The sequence below is a fragment of the Passer montanus genome, unplaced genomic scaffold, assembly GCF_014805655.1.
Source record: "Passer montanus isolate IOZ18808 unplaced genomic scaffold, ASM1480565v1 scaffold61, whole genome shotgun sequence".
Lineage (NCBI taxonomy): Eukaryota > Metazoa > Chordata > Aves > Passeriformes > Passeridae > Passer > Passer montanus.
This window is the reverse complement of record NW_024371149.1, coordinates 2483307-2499811: the sequence shown is the minus strand read 5'-3', so window position 1 is coordinate 2499811 and position 16505 is coordinate 2483307. Positions and strand designations below refer to the sequence as shown.

Below are 16505 nucleotides of genomic sequence, written 5' to 3'. Positions count from 1 at the left end.
CAAGTTTTTATATAAAAACTTTACCTAGTCATGAGAGCTTGCATTCTCTTTGAACACATTGGTTAAAGAGTGCATTTCAGAGGCTGTAAATGCAGTACACCTCATTTGCTAGCAGCAGCTAGTTCTGATAGGTGTCTGGATCTGTTCCATCCCCTTAGTCATTTAGTAGTGAACAATACATCTGAATTTCTAGTTTCATAAGGTAAAAAACTGATGATGACAGAAATCTTACTCATTGAAGAATGTGGTGTCTGAAAAACCTGGTCATGTGTGGATGGTTAAGATGCCAAGCCAAACCCCTTCTTTTTTACTGGGCAGGTGAATGAAAAAGGAAACTACCATCCAAATTGCGAGAGTTCTAGGTTGCTTTTAAGCTGACTAATGAATTACCACTGAAAAAGCCTACATGAGGCATAAAAGTTACGATCAGTATCCTTGGCTGCCTAGCATAAAATCAACTGGTGTACATTGATCTACTTCTGCAACATAAATTGGAATTATAAAAGATCAGGAGAGGTCTTTTCTTTCTCTAAAATAAAATATATCTTGATATTATTCATTATTAGTAGAGTTAATGCCAAAGCTGTTCTTTCAGAATTGAAGTGTTTCAGTTTCTTTGCAGAATGGTGCTTAAAAAATGCTTATTAAAGTACAAGTGGAGGGAAACCTGAGATACATTTTTTCCCTTGTCAGTTCAGCAATCAACTGTAATAAGAGCTGATGTAAAATTTTCATACACTTTAAGGCATTCTTTAATGTCTTTATGCTACTTGAAACACTTTCCATTTTCATTTCACTTAACAGGCATATTGGGATATTCTTTATGCAGATAAAGCAAGCTTAAATAAAGTTGTTAAAAATGCCTGCAAGTAAATTGCTTGTGTACTTTTACTCTTTTCCCTTCCCTTACACTTAACATGATTAAAGTGAATGTTATAATATAGTTCATGCTAAATGGTTCTATGATTCATATCAACCTTATTACTGTCAGCTCAGCCAAAACAATTTCACTTTCACTTGTGCCACTCAACTATGTAGTGGTATTATGGCAAACATGGGATATCTGGATTGAGATGCAAATAGGTTTAATCTTTCCCAATAACATTTTTTCCCTTTTTCCCACATAGCCTGTTTTTCAGCTGGTTTTTCATTTAGATTTGGTGGAGGCCTTAGGACTGTGACAAAATATTCCACTGATGTTCAATAAAAAAAGTGCATAAGCTTGCACATTCTTTTGTCCTAAATAATGGGCTAAAAGATATTTTGGAAGGAAAAAACACACCCAAACCCCCAAACCTTGTGATATGCTTTACTTTTTTTATGTATAAACAGATTATGCTGATTGTCTAGTTGAATTTGTCTAAACTAAAGGAGAGGGGATCTCTGGCTGAGGTTATGATACTGGAGGATTTTGCTGATGAAAGGGCAGGTGGAGTTTTGTGATCCACAGGGGATTTGATGCTGCCTCTACTGCCATATTCTTTGTATGCTGATCTGGTTGGGAGTAGGCTGTGAAGGTGCTTACAAGCTATTTAGGATATCCATGTTCCTGAGAGCCTTTCCTACGAATCATATGGTAGAGAAGGCTTCACTAGGTTATTGATTTTTATTTTTTAGCTGGTATCAGAGCCAACAGCATGAATGGCACCTGAATCTGTATCATCTACACAGATGATGTCTCACACCTCAGAGCTGTGTTATTTCATGGTTCCTAGGGTGAGAGTTTTAAACGATGTTATCTCTCTCAGACATAGAAATATCTTTTTTAGTGTCTATTGCATAGTGCAAGGAAAAGTTTGGATCATAGAAGTGGAATTACATGGCCAAAAGACAGATGAGTTTTTGTTAGTATGTTGGGCATAGTTGCTAGAGCTACATTCAAATCTCAGCCAGCTGGGAAATGGGATACCTCACCTTCTCTTGTTCAAACCCCATCTCAAATCTGTTTTGTGGCTTTTTGTTGCTATGTATTTATCTGAAGAGTAGTATATGGTTTTTGGAAAGAACAAACAGTTCTTATCTGTTGTGAGTAAAACAAATCACTGACTGATCTGTTTCTTTGAATCTTTGATCTGGGCTGCTTTTTTGGCTTTTCTACCCCAAATTATGTTCCTTGTGTAGAGAGCAAATTTCAGTCTCAGAGCATTAACTTTTTCCTTTCTAAAACTTAGAGGCTGGATGGAGCTCTACAAGGTCTTTGAGTGATTGTATTTGGATAGCTTCACGGATTTTAAAGAATTATTCTATGCAGTTCTAGTGAAAAGCTGTATGGACACAGAAGAAGACATTTTGAATTTTCTATTCTAATTGTAACATTGTGTGCTGATCCAGGCCTGATTTATTAAAATGATGTTACATGTATAAATTTTAGGCTGATTTTGAGCACTGGTATATAAGTATTCCTAGTAAGACAGGGATAGGTTTGACAGGTTGTTTTTCTATCCTTTGGCATGCTAGCTTGATTTTTCCTCCCACTTACTTTGTCTGCATTTTTTTATTTTCATTGCCTTTTTTTTTGTTGCTATTTACTATTCATCTTTGTTTATCTTCCTTTTCATTAATTGGAAATACTAGCCTCATTAATATGAATTTCATATATCAACCTACTCCTAAGGTTTGATAAATAATTAGATTTTTTGAAATACACCAATCTGAGAGAAGTTTTGAATGATCGTGGGTATCTGTCTCTGAAATTTCTGTCAGCACATAGTAAGAAAAGTATTTTTGGGATACACAAACTCTTGAGTTAGGTTCACAATGTGTATTGTCAAATAAATTATGCCTACTGTTTGAAGTAATAGGAATAAATATGCACTCTTCAGTTAGAACAGTGAGTGGCAGTTTTCTGCCTGGGCATAAGAATCCTCTTGGGGTTTTTCATATGGTGGCAATTATTTCCCAGGCTGCATTAGCTTGACTGTAAAGTAAACCAAGTAATAAATTAGGAAGGTGGAGTAGAAGACATAGAGCCTCAGCCTAGGTAAACTGTTTTGCACTGTGCAATCATACCTGTGATGCTACAGAGGAAGGCAAATAATTGTTTCCATAACGTGGTGCTAGGCAGTGTAGTGCATTGTGGCACTTGTGTTAGCTGCTGTCCTTGCAGGTGGAAGCATGAACGTGTTGGGGGAGTGCGAGGCAGGAGCTGATTGACTGCAGCAGCAGCAGGCGATTAATGGGCAACAACGCTCTGACAGGAACTGCTGACAAGGCGATAATGAGATTAGCACCTTCTGATTCTTTTATTAACAAGTAGCCAAAGAATCATTTGGGCATGTCAGTAGATAATGATGGAAATTAAGGGACACTCCGGAACCTTTGGGTAGCAGATCATACACCTAGCACTCTGAAGGGTAACTTGCAGTTTTAACTGAATCATCTCCAATTGCAAATTGTAATAGTCACTGGATACGATGATATTAGTTAGATATAAAAAGAATGGATTTTTTTAAGCATTGCTTTAAGTATGTTAGTTATTCAGACATGTTGCAATGCAACAGTTTATTTTATACATGGAACACTTGCTCACTTTGAAAAAGTAGGGTCACTAGTAGTTGTACCATATGAAAAATTTCATTTTTTAAATGGAGCTTTCATGGAGTTATGACAGATGAGTTGGAGTTACTGTTTCCCTATTGCAAAGCTTTTCTTGGTGTTGATATGTAAAAACAATGGCTTTTGGGGTAAGAGAGAGGGAAATTATGATGACTGGCAGGAGGCATTTGAGAGTTACAGAGAGGAGTGGGAATAAGAAAAATGGAGAAAGCTATAGATAATTTCAATATGTGAATACTTGAGAGGACTAGAGAGTGACAAGAAGTACAAGACTGTAAGAGTAAGCAGATGTGAAAGAGAATGAACACAAACATATTGAAGATTTTATTTTGGGTCTGGGAGGTAGTACCTTTGTTTCTGGGAAAAACCTGTATTTACACCTGTAGAAGGAAATGGGTCTGTAAGTGTGCTTGTGGTGGAAGAGTATGAGAAAGAAGACAACGGCCTAAGGAAAGTAAAAATTTAAAAAGAAGGAAAAGAATTAACATGGACATGATGAGTTAGGCTGTGTGTAGGAGATGGTTTGGCATTTTTCTTACTTTGCTGTTCTTCCAGATAATATCACTGCGTGGAAGTTTAATTTTCTTAATGGGTGGGAGAAGGAAATGAATTGATATTTTGAAATATTAATAGCTACAAAGGTATTTTATGAATGCATTTAATTGACTGTTTCATGAATGTTAATTCTGTTTGACGTGGAAATCTGATAAGAATGTTGCCATGATTTTGCATTTGACCAAGTTAAAACAGCTGAATATTTATAATCCTACTCTAAGTTGGCTTGGAGACTCTTTCCTAGGGGCTTACATTGGTGCAGTTGCTCAGGTTCTGCGAATGTGAAAGGAAGCACAGATGTGCAGATTGGCTTGATTTAACCCTCCTTTAGATCAAATTAATTTCAAGATATACCTGATACAAATGCTTACTTTTTATGTCTAATTACAGTCAGGATTACTGTTCTCCACAGTAAACAAATCATTAGTGTTTAGGTTCAGGTCACCTAAGTACTCAGGGAAAAAGCTACTCAAACTTCTGTGGAATCAAAGGAGGTTTTGTAAGTTTGGAACTTCCCACCCTGAGGATATCGTAAGTGCTCAATGTGTTGGATCCCAGAACTTGGCTGCCATCACTTTCTTCTTTTTTTGGAGACAACATGGGCTTTAATTGTGTTCATGTGCTTGTTAAAGATCAGCGATGCATGCCACTGTCATCCTCTTAAAATTCTCTTTTGTGTGTGGCTTTGAGTCTCAGAGTACTCTTCTACAACTTAAAATAGTCTTGAAATCTCCATTATTTGGATGTTCTGTTTTCTTGAGCAGCTGATAGCTCAGTGTTAGAAGGAAATCAGCAGTGCCAACACAGCAGAGAGAAGGCTGTCTGCTTACCTTTATATTAATATATCTCTAATCATTAAGAAAATGGAAAGAAGAAAAAAGGGAGCAATTCTGAAGTCAAGAATAATAGCTTGCTTTACAGCAGTGTTTTCTTGACATGGCAGAGCTTGCTCATTTGTGTCTCAGACTTTCCTGTTATTCAACCAAGTAAAAGGGTTGTCAATCTGTTTTAAGCGAAGAAAATTGAACTGGGTTTTTCAGGAGTATTGGTCGGCTTAGTTATGCCAAGCTGTTTCTTTGGATGGTAATAATAGATTTGTGCTTCAGCAGTATCTCTGACACAGTTGACTAGTTTTTAAGTTTACTTTTTTTTCTCCCCCCCCCCACCTTCTGTGAAAAGCAAGTTGCCACCTGTAGTTGGAATGAAAAGACATGATCCAGTTGTTCCTTTTAAAAAACATTTTTTTAAGAGAAGGAATCTGATTTGGTTTAGTTGAATTATATTTCACTCCTGTCTTTTTTTGCTAATTTCTCTCTTAGAGGCCCATTAGAGTAGTTTGGAATATTTTATCACTAACAATATATTAACAGGAAAAACGATAAACCTGAGGCACTGGTTCTCATAATTCCTTTTTAGTTCACTTATTTTTTTTTTAGCCAGTTTTTACAAACCAAATGTTAATGCATATGCTTGACTGCTAACCACCTCTGGGCATCAAACCTGTTTTTTCTTGAGTGCAATAAGTGATTATCCAACTCATGCTGCTCAGAAAAAGAGGTTTTGTTTTAATAAGCAGTTTGCAGTTTGGCACACAATGCTGAGGAAAGCAACATTATCTCCAGCAGTAAACTCTGCAGTCATTGCAAAGCTTGACAAGAAAATGATTGAGTCTGTTTGTTATACCTTTGTGGTGCTGCCACTGCTGCTGATGGAAATGTTGCTGTTTATTCAGCAATGCAATAACACTTTCTGTAATTTATGGATGCACATTCCCCAGATTACTAAAGGTAATATTGTTGACTAAAGGAAAGTATACGAATGGATAGTTTCGGTTGTTCCTGTCCTTATAAAAGTGATTGACTGTTCACTTTGCACTGGGAAGAATTTGCACAGGCGCTTTCCCTCTTAACAATTACAGATTTCCGTTCCACTGGCAGTTACAAATAACACAGAGGATTCTAAGTGGCAAAAATATACTGACTTCCACAGGTTCAAGGGACAAAATCCTAGAAATTCTGGAACTTGCCCTCCCAGGTGGTATGCTATTTTGCAGTTGTTTTCTGTCAATAACAAGTTCTGTCCCTATGTGCATGAATTAACATCTTTGTTGTATTTCTGGACATAGGAAGGATTGAGAAGTGTGTGTCTGTCTCTTCCTCTCTACCCCAAAGTATTTTTGGAGAAACAATATTTATTTATATGGGGGCCCTATTGTGGCTGCGTATGTTAAGCAAGTCTTGTATATGCTGTGGTATTGGCATAGGAGAAAAAAATCAATGTGGTAGAAGTTATGGTTACCAAGTCTGGGGATCAGGCAACTCCAGCAAGGCCAAAAGCTAAGCCTTTGCTCTTCCAACATAAGATGATGTTCAAGACATTTCTGTCTTTAACAGAAAAGTTGTTTGTTTTGTTCCTTGGTGATGGCTGGGGTGTTGAAGTAAGCCTGTTGAAGTGAGCCTGTTGAAGTGAGCTGCTTTAGAGCTCCTCTTCCAGGGCTCGTAATTATGAGAAGTTTTTTCTAAACCCACTTACTACTTGTATTATGTCACATTTAACTATAGAGGTGATGTTGATCTGTGTTTGGAAATGCTAGGACTAAAGGAAGTTTTGATGGAACAGATTAAAAAAATATATTCCCAAGATGGAAAAAGGAGGATGTGCATCCTTTGTATCCCAGCCAAGATGGCTGAACCAGAATACTCACTTGCTGTCCATATCATTGGTTATCTTCAGGAACTTGGGCCTTTTTCTCAAGGGTAATGGTGACTACAGGTGTTATGAAATTAACTTGTATTTTCCTCCATCATAAGGCTGTGTATTTGCATGAGCCAGTGAAAGTAGTTTTGAGACACATGCTCTATGCCAGAAGTATTTTACCTTGGATGATGTTTTCAAGAAGCAATGTGCTTAACTTTTATCACCTGTGTGATGGTACTTGTTTTGAAGATACCATGTTCTCTGACAATTCTGTATTATGTAGGTGTAGTTTTCTGTGCCTCAATGGAAAGTCTTCAGCAGTCTGCTTAAACTTTCCTGTAATTTTGCACAATTGGGCAGCCTACAGAAACAGGAGTTGCAACTTCACTGGAAACAACAGTGAAACTAGGTTGTTAGTTTTCTTGAAAAGTTGCCTGTTAGGAAAAAAAAAAGAATATTATTTTGTAATTCAAGCACTTTGTAAGTGCTAGAAATTGCTCACACATTCTGTGATTTCTTTTACTGTAAAATAATATTTGCTTTCCTTTGCCCCCCCCTCTTCCTCCTCTTAAGCAAAAGTAAGACAGCCCTTAAATGGTCACATGAATTGTAAGAGACTGTAGGGCTGTTCTGCTGTTTTTGGACCTTTTTTTTTGTTAAACATTTTGCATAAGAGTATTCCTGCTTTTCTGTTTTCTGCACTAAATCATCACAGAAAGGAAATGAGGGACTTGTCAGCCAGGGTTGAATATAGAAAAATTTGAATTTTTAATATCCTAGGTCATGGATCAAATATACAGAGAGCACTATAGGTACAAATGTGAAATAGCACTCAACTATTAGCACTCAACCAGTGCTATTATTTGCACTGGTCATCAGCTTGCTACATTTGCAAAATGATTTGGACAGTTAAGTTTTCCAGTAATAACTGAGTCAAAAGGAAATAAAGCCATTTCTTCGAAGTCTCATTGGCTGAATTTATAGTTTAAAGAAATTATACATTTATTACTAATTGCTCTTATTATCCAACTTAGAAGAAAGCTCTTAGTTTTGAATCTTTATAAACTATCATTGCAAGCCACTTTTATTTTCAGCTAAAATACACAAATAACTTTTTCTGTCCCTAATCGTGCATAATTTAATGAACATTTTTTCCAGGCTTAAAGACAGCTAATTTGATACCTCATATAGCATGTCCTGTTGTACTTACAAAGTGATCTTGTAGGGAGTTCCCAGAATGATTTGAAATTGCATAATTTTAAACATCGTATCGCTTTCATCATCTTTGTGGAGTCTTCTTGTCAACTTCAAAAAATCTTTTGGTATAAACTCCTTTCAGAAAGATCTTTTTGAAAATACTGTGTTCCCTTTAGATCCCTTTGTAAGGGTTAGCATTAAGTGCTGTGCCTTTCACTTGCATAATGCTGCTTATGGAAACACTAAACACTTAGCTAATGTCTGTGTGGATTTCCTCCAGAGCTGGACTGCAAAATGTAGCTTGAAAAGCTTTGCTGGTTTCTAAAATTGCAATTTTGCTTTTTTAACAACTCAGCGAGGGAAAAAATAAAAATAAAGCAACCTCCCAAAGTAAAACAAAAAAACTCTTGAACTTCTATCAGCAAGAGTGGCATTGAGTAACAGCTCCAATGAAATGGATGCATAACAGCATTGCAATCTGGGATATTGTTTAAATACCGTAAAAAGCCTTGTTCATTTACTCTGTCTGAGCACTGTAGAGAAAAATGGTGTGGTAATCCTACCATAGCAGGTGGTACTACTTTCATATCAGTATAAAATGAAATTCTGTGGATGGCTTTTTTTTTCTTATTCACTCTTTTTAATCTTTAAATAAGACGATTGGTAGCCTGTTGGCAAGAAAATGGGCCCTGAATTTTTATTCAAAGTTATACAAGGATGATAGTTGGAATTTTTGGCAGGAGGCAAGCCATTGCTTTTCAGAAAATGCTGTCAGGGGAAGCTTTTTCTGAGTTACCTGCTGGGTCCAAGCTCTTTTATGTTGTTGTTGTGACAGGTAGATTTATAAGGCTTGAAATTTGTACAAATCAGTTGTCATTCAGTGCAAGCTGTCAATGTGTCAAGCTGTCATGCCTGCTGTGAGGGGATGCCTGAGGGGGTGTACAAGGGGGCAACCATGGAGAAAGGAAATGAGTTCAAACAGACCTGAAATGGAGCTCACTTCTTTGAGTTTTCTGCCCCTGTAGAGCTGGCATTGATTTTTCTTGATGTTGAGCAACAGCAAACCTTAAATGACATGTTGTTAGCAATCTAAAGTTGCTGTTTATTGTCTTTTAAATGGCAGCAAATCATGCAGAAGAGAATATAGTGTGCGTTTCTGAGTTGTGCATGTTTAGCAGCATCCTGTTCGTGTCACTTTCCTGGCCTGGCTGGTTTCAGCTGGAAGAACTGCTCCTGCTGAACTGATGAACACAGCTTTATGAAGAGTTTTGCAGACATGATCAGAAAAGGAGTGCTGCAGCCTTCTTTTTAAGGGCTGAAGATCGTTAGTGACCATGAACTTCAAATGGGAGAATATCAGAGCTGTTTATGTGGCAGAGATGGACATTTGATGTGTTGCATTTTTTAGAAGGTACAGTATGTTAGGTGGTTTATCGATCACATTGTCTGGTCCTTAGGTTCAGTAAGAGGATGCTTTGTAGGCAAGATCAGTTGTTGAGCTAGAGCCACCCTACCCCACCATGACTGCTGAGCAGTGCTAATTCGATTGTATTGTCATCTTCCAATCATTTCTTGAGGAAACCAGAATAAAACCTGAGCTTCCTAATAGCTGTGCAGCTTCTGCATCGTAAGTGTTTACATTTGAGGAAGACTGCACGCTTGCTTTGACTGCAAGCTATGATGGCAAAGCCTTACACAGGACAGCTTGTGCAACTTCACTCTTCAGGGTGGCAGTATCAGTATATGTTAACTCTATGCTGGTAGATATCACTAAGAGCTGCATCCCCTGAATGATGGAGCATTTCCTGTGTGTGACCTGGCTCCTCTCCAGACTTTGTGCTCTCTCCACATCTGGATAGGCTGTATTTGCTTTAATTAGTCATAAGATTTTTGGCCCATTCAGTTGATTCTTCATCCATCAAGCAGTACTGGGAGGGGGAAAAAATACTGGCTAGGGATGAAAACTGGGAAGGTGACATTTGAGCAACAGTCAGCGTCTAGAGGTAAAAAAATTAATCAAAGATTTCCATATAGCCGTTACCAGCTGGCATTCATGGCCTCTGAGCCGTTGAGCTAAAAAGTCTACAGAGAGGCACATGGCGCAGCTGAGTTTGTCTTGTAAAAGCGCAGCTGTCCAAAACATGACAGCTACAGCATTAGCAGGGCCATTAAGAGGTGTAGAACATTTCCAGGGAAATGATTTGAAAAATGACAATGCTGGCTCCTGTGTGATATTAATTATACCCTGTGCTCATGGCAAATAAGCTAAAATAGTTGGCAAGAAAGACAAAATGAGGTGTCTTGTTTCTGATAGTCATTTTGATCAGTCATAGTACAAACTGGTATAGCTTTTTAAAGAAACAATAGCACTAATGGACAAGCAACATTTCCAGATGAGTTCTTTTTGAATTCCTCAAAATAAAAAGGCAAAGCTGCAGCCTGTAGGAAAAGGTAATGCATGAACCCTGAAAGCTGAAATAATGACAACACTCTTAACATCTAAGTTCTGGACCATATGTCAGAGAATGCTTCCTGCACAGCCCCTAAAAGGCTTCTAAACAACAGCATAAGGCCCATAGTGTGAAACAGTCACATACAAACCCAGGAAAATTTGGCACTGCGTGAATCAAATGTCTTGAGTTGTTCTATAGTGAAGAATGAAAGACATTCTGATAGCATGTGAATAGTGTTGAAATAAGACAAAAAACTACGTTGTGTGGCTATAGACAGAACCAGGTATAAGCTGGATGTTATTTTAATGGTCCTCTAGAAAGCAATGTTATATTTCTTCCTGATAAAAATGTGTTTATATATATACCCTGCCCATGTATTTGTGGATGCAAAAACTTAGGCAGCACATGTTTATGCTAATTAGTAGGGTCTTTGAAGTAGTCATGACTTACTCCCTAACTGTAAGCCATTATTTTCAGTATTTAGTATTTTGCATCTTAATTCCTTTGAAGGTATGCATGTTTCTTGTAAAAGAAGAATTACAGCCATGACTGCCTTGATTTCACCTGGAAATACTTTCAAGGTTTTGTTTTTGTATTGGTAATCATCTGTCTGCTGATGTCTGTTCTTGCTATTAGGCTTACACAGATGTCTAAGCATGATGCCAACTCCTTGACCATCAAACAGCTGATGAGGTTGTCTATTTCCTTCAGAATCCATTCTGCCCTCTTTCCTGGAAAAGGACTGGAGTAGGATATTAGCGGGGAGTTTATGTGCTTAGAAGGACCAAAGCACCATGGTCTGAAGTGCACAGAAGCTGCATTGGTCTTGCCCTTCTTTTTGCTTTCTTGCAAAATAAGTTTTCCATCATATACTTGTGTATATTATGTTGTTGCTATGGCATGATAAGTTAGGTTAGGGGGATGCTCTAATTGAAAAATGGTCATGTTTCTTTCTTTATCTTGGAATTTTGGGTTTTCTGCTGGATCACTTTTCCTACATAAGTTTAGCATGCCATTGAGTAAACAGAAACTGAAAATTAAGCATTTCTGTAACTAACTACATAAAGCTTGATGCTTTGCTTGGGTGCACAGGGGACAGCCAACTTTTCTTCGTCTGCATGTTGCTATAAAGTCAAGTTTTTTGACTTTGTGCTTGAAGTAGCTAATGCTGTGTATTGTTCATTCCAAGGAATGATGAGCCCAATGTAACCATAACCATGGTCCTCTCTTAGAAGTACAGTATTCAGCTTTTCTTGATGAAAGAGCCAAGTTGCTTGGATTTGCCAGCTCTGCTATCAAGCTCATTTGGTAGGAAAAAACCCCAAACCTTATATCTTTACATTGCTTCATTTACAGTGGGAAACCTATTGGTGTTATGTAGACTTGAAAGGGGGAGATAGATACTTCTCAGCCACCTATCTAATACAGTTGGTCTTAAATTGTAATGCTTTCAGACTTTTTTGAACTGATAATGCTAAGTTTAAATTCTAACTTTGTCCTAGGGATTAGAACAGAACTTTTCTGGGAAACAGTTCAGTAGTGTGCTGCCACAGTGCACTTTTTCCTCTTCTGTGAGACTCACTGCTGCCAGTCAACATGCAAACTTTAGGTGGTCCACAGGTCTGATCCTGTTAAATTAATCTCATAAAGAGGTTCATAATAAATTACAGTTTGCAAATAGCCTGTCATAAATGAAAACACAAGTGTAATCATGATAAACTAAGCATAGTTGGTGATTCTAAATACTTTGTGTTGCAAGAGATTTCCCCCTGTGTAGCAAATTCTATTGAATAATGTTGAATTTATGTAAATAAGTACTGCCTTTCTCCCCCAAGATAATGGAACTTTAAAACTTCAGATTTGCAGCAGGGCAGGGCTTTAACACCCTGTGGAGACAGAGACCCAGGATCATTCCTGAATTCGTTTTTTCTATGCCTATACATGAAAAGAACTCCAATTTGCTGGCTTGCCCCAGGAAAACTATTCAATAGGCTTTTCTCTAACACTGGTGAGCAGAGCTTTTTTCTTGGTCTGTGGATCAAATACATCACACTGCTCCCTGCACTGATCCTGTAGTTAAATTACCCTATATAAACAACTCTTTGTTATTCCTGCCTGTGAAAAATGTTGTGTTCTTTTGGTAAAGAAGAAAATAGACCTGGAAATAGAAGGTCACAAGCAGGTCAAAGTGTTTAGCTGAAAGGCTGGCAGAGTTTCAAGCAGTGAAGTTTTGAGATCTAAGATTGAGATTTAGTTGAGATGGAAGTTAAATTTTGTTTCTTTTTTTTTTTTTAAAGTGTCTGGTCAGAAGATTAAGGGGGGAAATCTACTAAGGTCAATGTAGACCATTTGAAGAGATGCTTGAACATTTTGGCTCTGCTATCTGTTAATCCGTTACCAAATGTGTTGAACGTGAGAAATAATACATACTGTTAAAGTACCAAGTGCAGATAAAATGTCTTAAAATTACAGTGTGTAGCAAATTAGAGTCTACTTGCTATTTTCTTTTTCCAGAGCTGAGGCAGTCTGTTTTTCTTTTACCTTGTTTACCTTGAAAACATGCTTTAGTGCCTGTGGTGTTTCTGTTAACCTCCTTGAACTCTTGTGATTTCATTCATGTGATTTGTTATTGAATGACCTTTCCAGGATTTTACAAAACACGACCTTTTCTTGTCAAACATTCAAAGGTTTGTAAAGAAAGGCTGTCATGGGGACAATACTTGTTTTGCTAATTATAACGAATGTTTCCAAACATCCTTTAAAACGTAGATTCATATTTCTTCAGCCATTGATAGTTCTTTGTTGAAGTTCTTTTAAAAGTATTTTTTGAGTAAACCACTAGTGTGCAGTGTTTTAAGAATAAATGGTAATGAGGTATTGCATGTCCCAATGGGCCTTAATTACAAACCTTGTCAAATGAGAGTAAATATAATGAAGATGCTACTACAGTTGTGAATCCTTACAGCTGTTTTCAGATGTCTTGGAATTGTTTGCCATATTTTCAGAAATTTTATAATACTGGCTAGGGCATTGTGAGATCAGACTCCATACAGAGGGTTGGTTCTTTTTTCCCAATGCTGTTTAATTAAGGTGATGAAAAGTCTTCTCTTTTTAAAAGAGAAATCAAGTGGCATAGGGACATTTCCTAAAGTATTTCCATTGTGAGTGCAACTAAAAGAAAAGTAGTTGAGCAGTGGATACAAAATGCTTTAAAACACATGGAAGAAATCTGCATTATTACAGAACTTTGCAATACTAATGGATGCAATACATTGTAGGGTTGTTTTACTTTATTTTTGCAAACACGTCTTTGGTCAAACATAAGTTCACTAATTTATTGACCTGATACCAGAGTTTCTTAACCTGTTAATGTCCAAAAAAGCTTTTATAAATTTATATAAACAAGACTGCTATACCAGGTGGAACACCTGGAGGGGAAAAATTAGGTAGAATCTTTTTGTAGAATGTTCATACTTTTACAAAAATATGGCTTTGTTGGTATTTTTGTATGGATGTGCAACTCTTTGTTTTAACCCTCAAGACAGTAATTGTATGTGCTAACTGGTGACATTTCTTTTGAGGTTGAGTTGTCTGTTAATTCAGATTCTAATTTTGTCTTTTCTTAGAACTTAACTAGAGGTAGCATAGAAGCCACTCCTTTTTTATGAAAATGTTGCCTTTTCTCTTTCCAGCTCTTCCATCTTTCCCTTGCTGAGGAATGGCTTTGATTTTTTTTTTTCTTCACTGTTGACATTAGGCACAGTATTGCTCTGAATTACCAGTTTACAAAGTGAGGTGTGGTGTCAATGACATGTAATTAAGTCTGTTGTATAGTCCTGACATTTACTGCTTATGTTATGCTGTCTAGTTTGGTTTGTGAAGAGAAGGAAATGGTCAACAAATAATAAAGTAAAAAACAGGAAAACTGAAACATGAAGACCACTCATAGAGGAGCTTAGGAATTGTTAACTTGCCTTCAGCAGAGAGATGTAGTAACATGTGCACCTCTACTCTTCAGTTTTATTGAAACTGCCATAAATAAGTCTCTCTGTTGGCATATGTTCTTCATATTCCCCATCCAAGATAATTTCTAAGTATCTGAAAAGCTGAGAAAGAGGTAACCAAGGGCAATGCTTATGTTTGCAAGCAGTCAATCAGTTAGTAAATATGTTCAAGGAAAATTGGGAAGAATTCCATTATTAACAAGATGTATCTATTGGTGTGTTTTCTGATGTCTGGAATTCTGAATCCATGTTTTAAATCTGTATAATTTGCATTCAGGTCATTCTGTGGTCTTAATTCATAACATAAAGATTTCAAGAATATCTGATGTATGAGCAAGTTCTTTGTGTGAAGATGTTAACTCTCACTTGTTATTTATTCTAGCTCATGAAACTCTAATTAGTCTTTTGAAATGCTGTCACACTGCAGCCTCCACCCCCAGCAGTTGCATCTTCTCAACTTGTTGCCCTTAAATGGCTTCACTTCAGTTTTCTGATATTTTATGTTAAACCCAGTTTCCACTTCCCTTAAGTGAATGCTAGACCATGTTTTTGTGTGTTCTGATGCAGCACAGTGTGGTATTTATTCTACCTCATTTGTTAGGAAGAAGACTTTTTGTGTCTTGGCTGTTTACATACTGATTTATCTGCCTGTATTTTTCCTGGCTCATGTTTAAGGCAGCCTATCGAAAGCAGACCTGTGGCTCTTTAGGTTCACACTCTATTTTTCCAGAAATAGAACTCTTTCCACGTCATGGAGAACAGAAGCTCTGTGCTGTCTTCCATGGTACCGTGATGCACCTATGGAAGCTCAGAGAAGACACGTTTTTATTGTATATAGGGCAAAAATTCTTGTTGTGGGGATCCCAGCCAGCTGTGGGATGGGAGGGGAAAGAGCTGTGCTCCTGTTCCTTTGCCTTCTGTCTGTCCTGTGCCAGCCCAGCCGCAGGGCGGTCGGTGGCCGTGGCCGGGCTGCTGCAGCTCGGCAGCAGAAGGCTCTGGCTGGGCCTCCCTGGCCTGCAGGCCACTGGGATGAGGAAGGGCACTGGTGGTGAAAGCTGCCATTAGCTTCTAAGATTAAGTATGGCCAACCTTTGTTCTGGCTAGCTGCCTTTTCCTTTTGTAATTGAAATTCTGTTAGACTTAGAAGGGAATTGATAATGACAAAAGGAACTATATTTTAGTTCCTACAGTTCATTATATCTTAGTCTGTACAACATCCAAGGTCTTAGTCTGCCACAGAACCAACACCATCTGGAAAATATATTTGCTGGATAACACTCTGTTTATTCAAAGGCTTAAAATCAAAGGAAAGTCTCTATCAAATAATTATTTTCTGTTTGATTCTGTGCTGTCTTTGACTGTTTAGTATAAATAGATACATGAGAGAAATTCAGACTAATACTGCTCATAAAATTCTAGAAGTATTTAAATTTATATTTTCAAAAGTGTTTCCAACTTTTTTTGAAGTCTTTAGAAGGCTTGGGATAGAAGTGCTTTTTCACTCTTTTTACAAGACTGTTCTTGAGAGTCAGGCAATTTGTTTTAAAAACCAGAAGAAATATTGAAAATTAGAAAAGTTAATCATCCTGTACAGTATGTACCTCTTAATACTTATCCACCAAGTCTTTGATCTTCGATAAATCAGCAAAGGATGTCAGTGTGTGAGCAGTGCTGTCCAATAGGTTACCTAAACCATGGGAAGGTGTTTATGATGGGTAGTTAGATTTCAACTCTATTGTACAGCTCTTCACAAAAGTGTGCCACAGTGTGTGCCATAGAGCTTAATAAGTTTATGTAGTCAAAATTTATGCAATTAAAATTTGTATAAGCATTAAAGAATTACTAAATGTGTATTTTGGTGTGCATGGTGGCTAATTTTAAATGTGACCGTAAGATAGCCTGAATACAGTGCTATGATAACTGGTTTGATTTATGTGAGCTCTAAGGCCAGGTGTTTGTATGAGAACTGCTTTTGGACTTACATTTGTTAATTTCAGAATCAAAATATGAGAGGGCATGAATTTAAATGGCTTGTGATTAAAAG

General features: G+C 37.3%; 1 protein-coding gene across 1 annotated transcript in view; it reads left to right on the top strand.

Annotated features, from left to right (window-relative positions):
- LRMDA (leucine rich melanocyte differentiation associated) overlaps positions 1–16505 on the top strand; it is a 606126-nt gene that overhangs the window by 60827 nt on the left and 528794 nt on the right. The gene's annotated exons all lie outside the window — the stretch shown is intronic.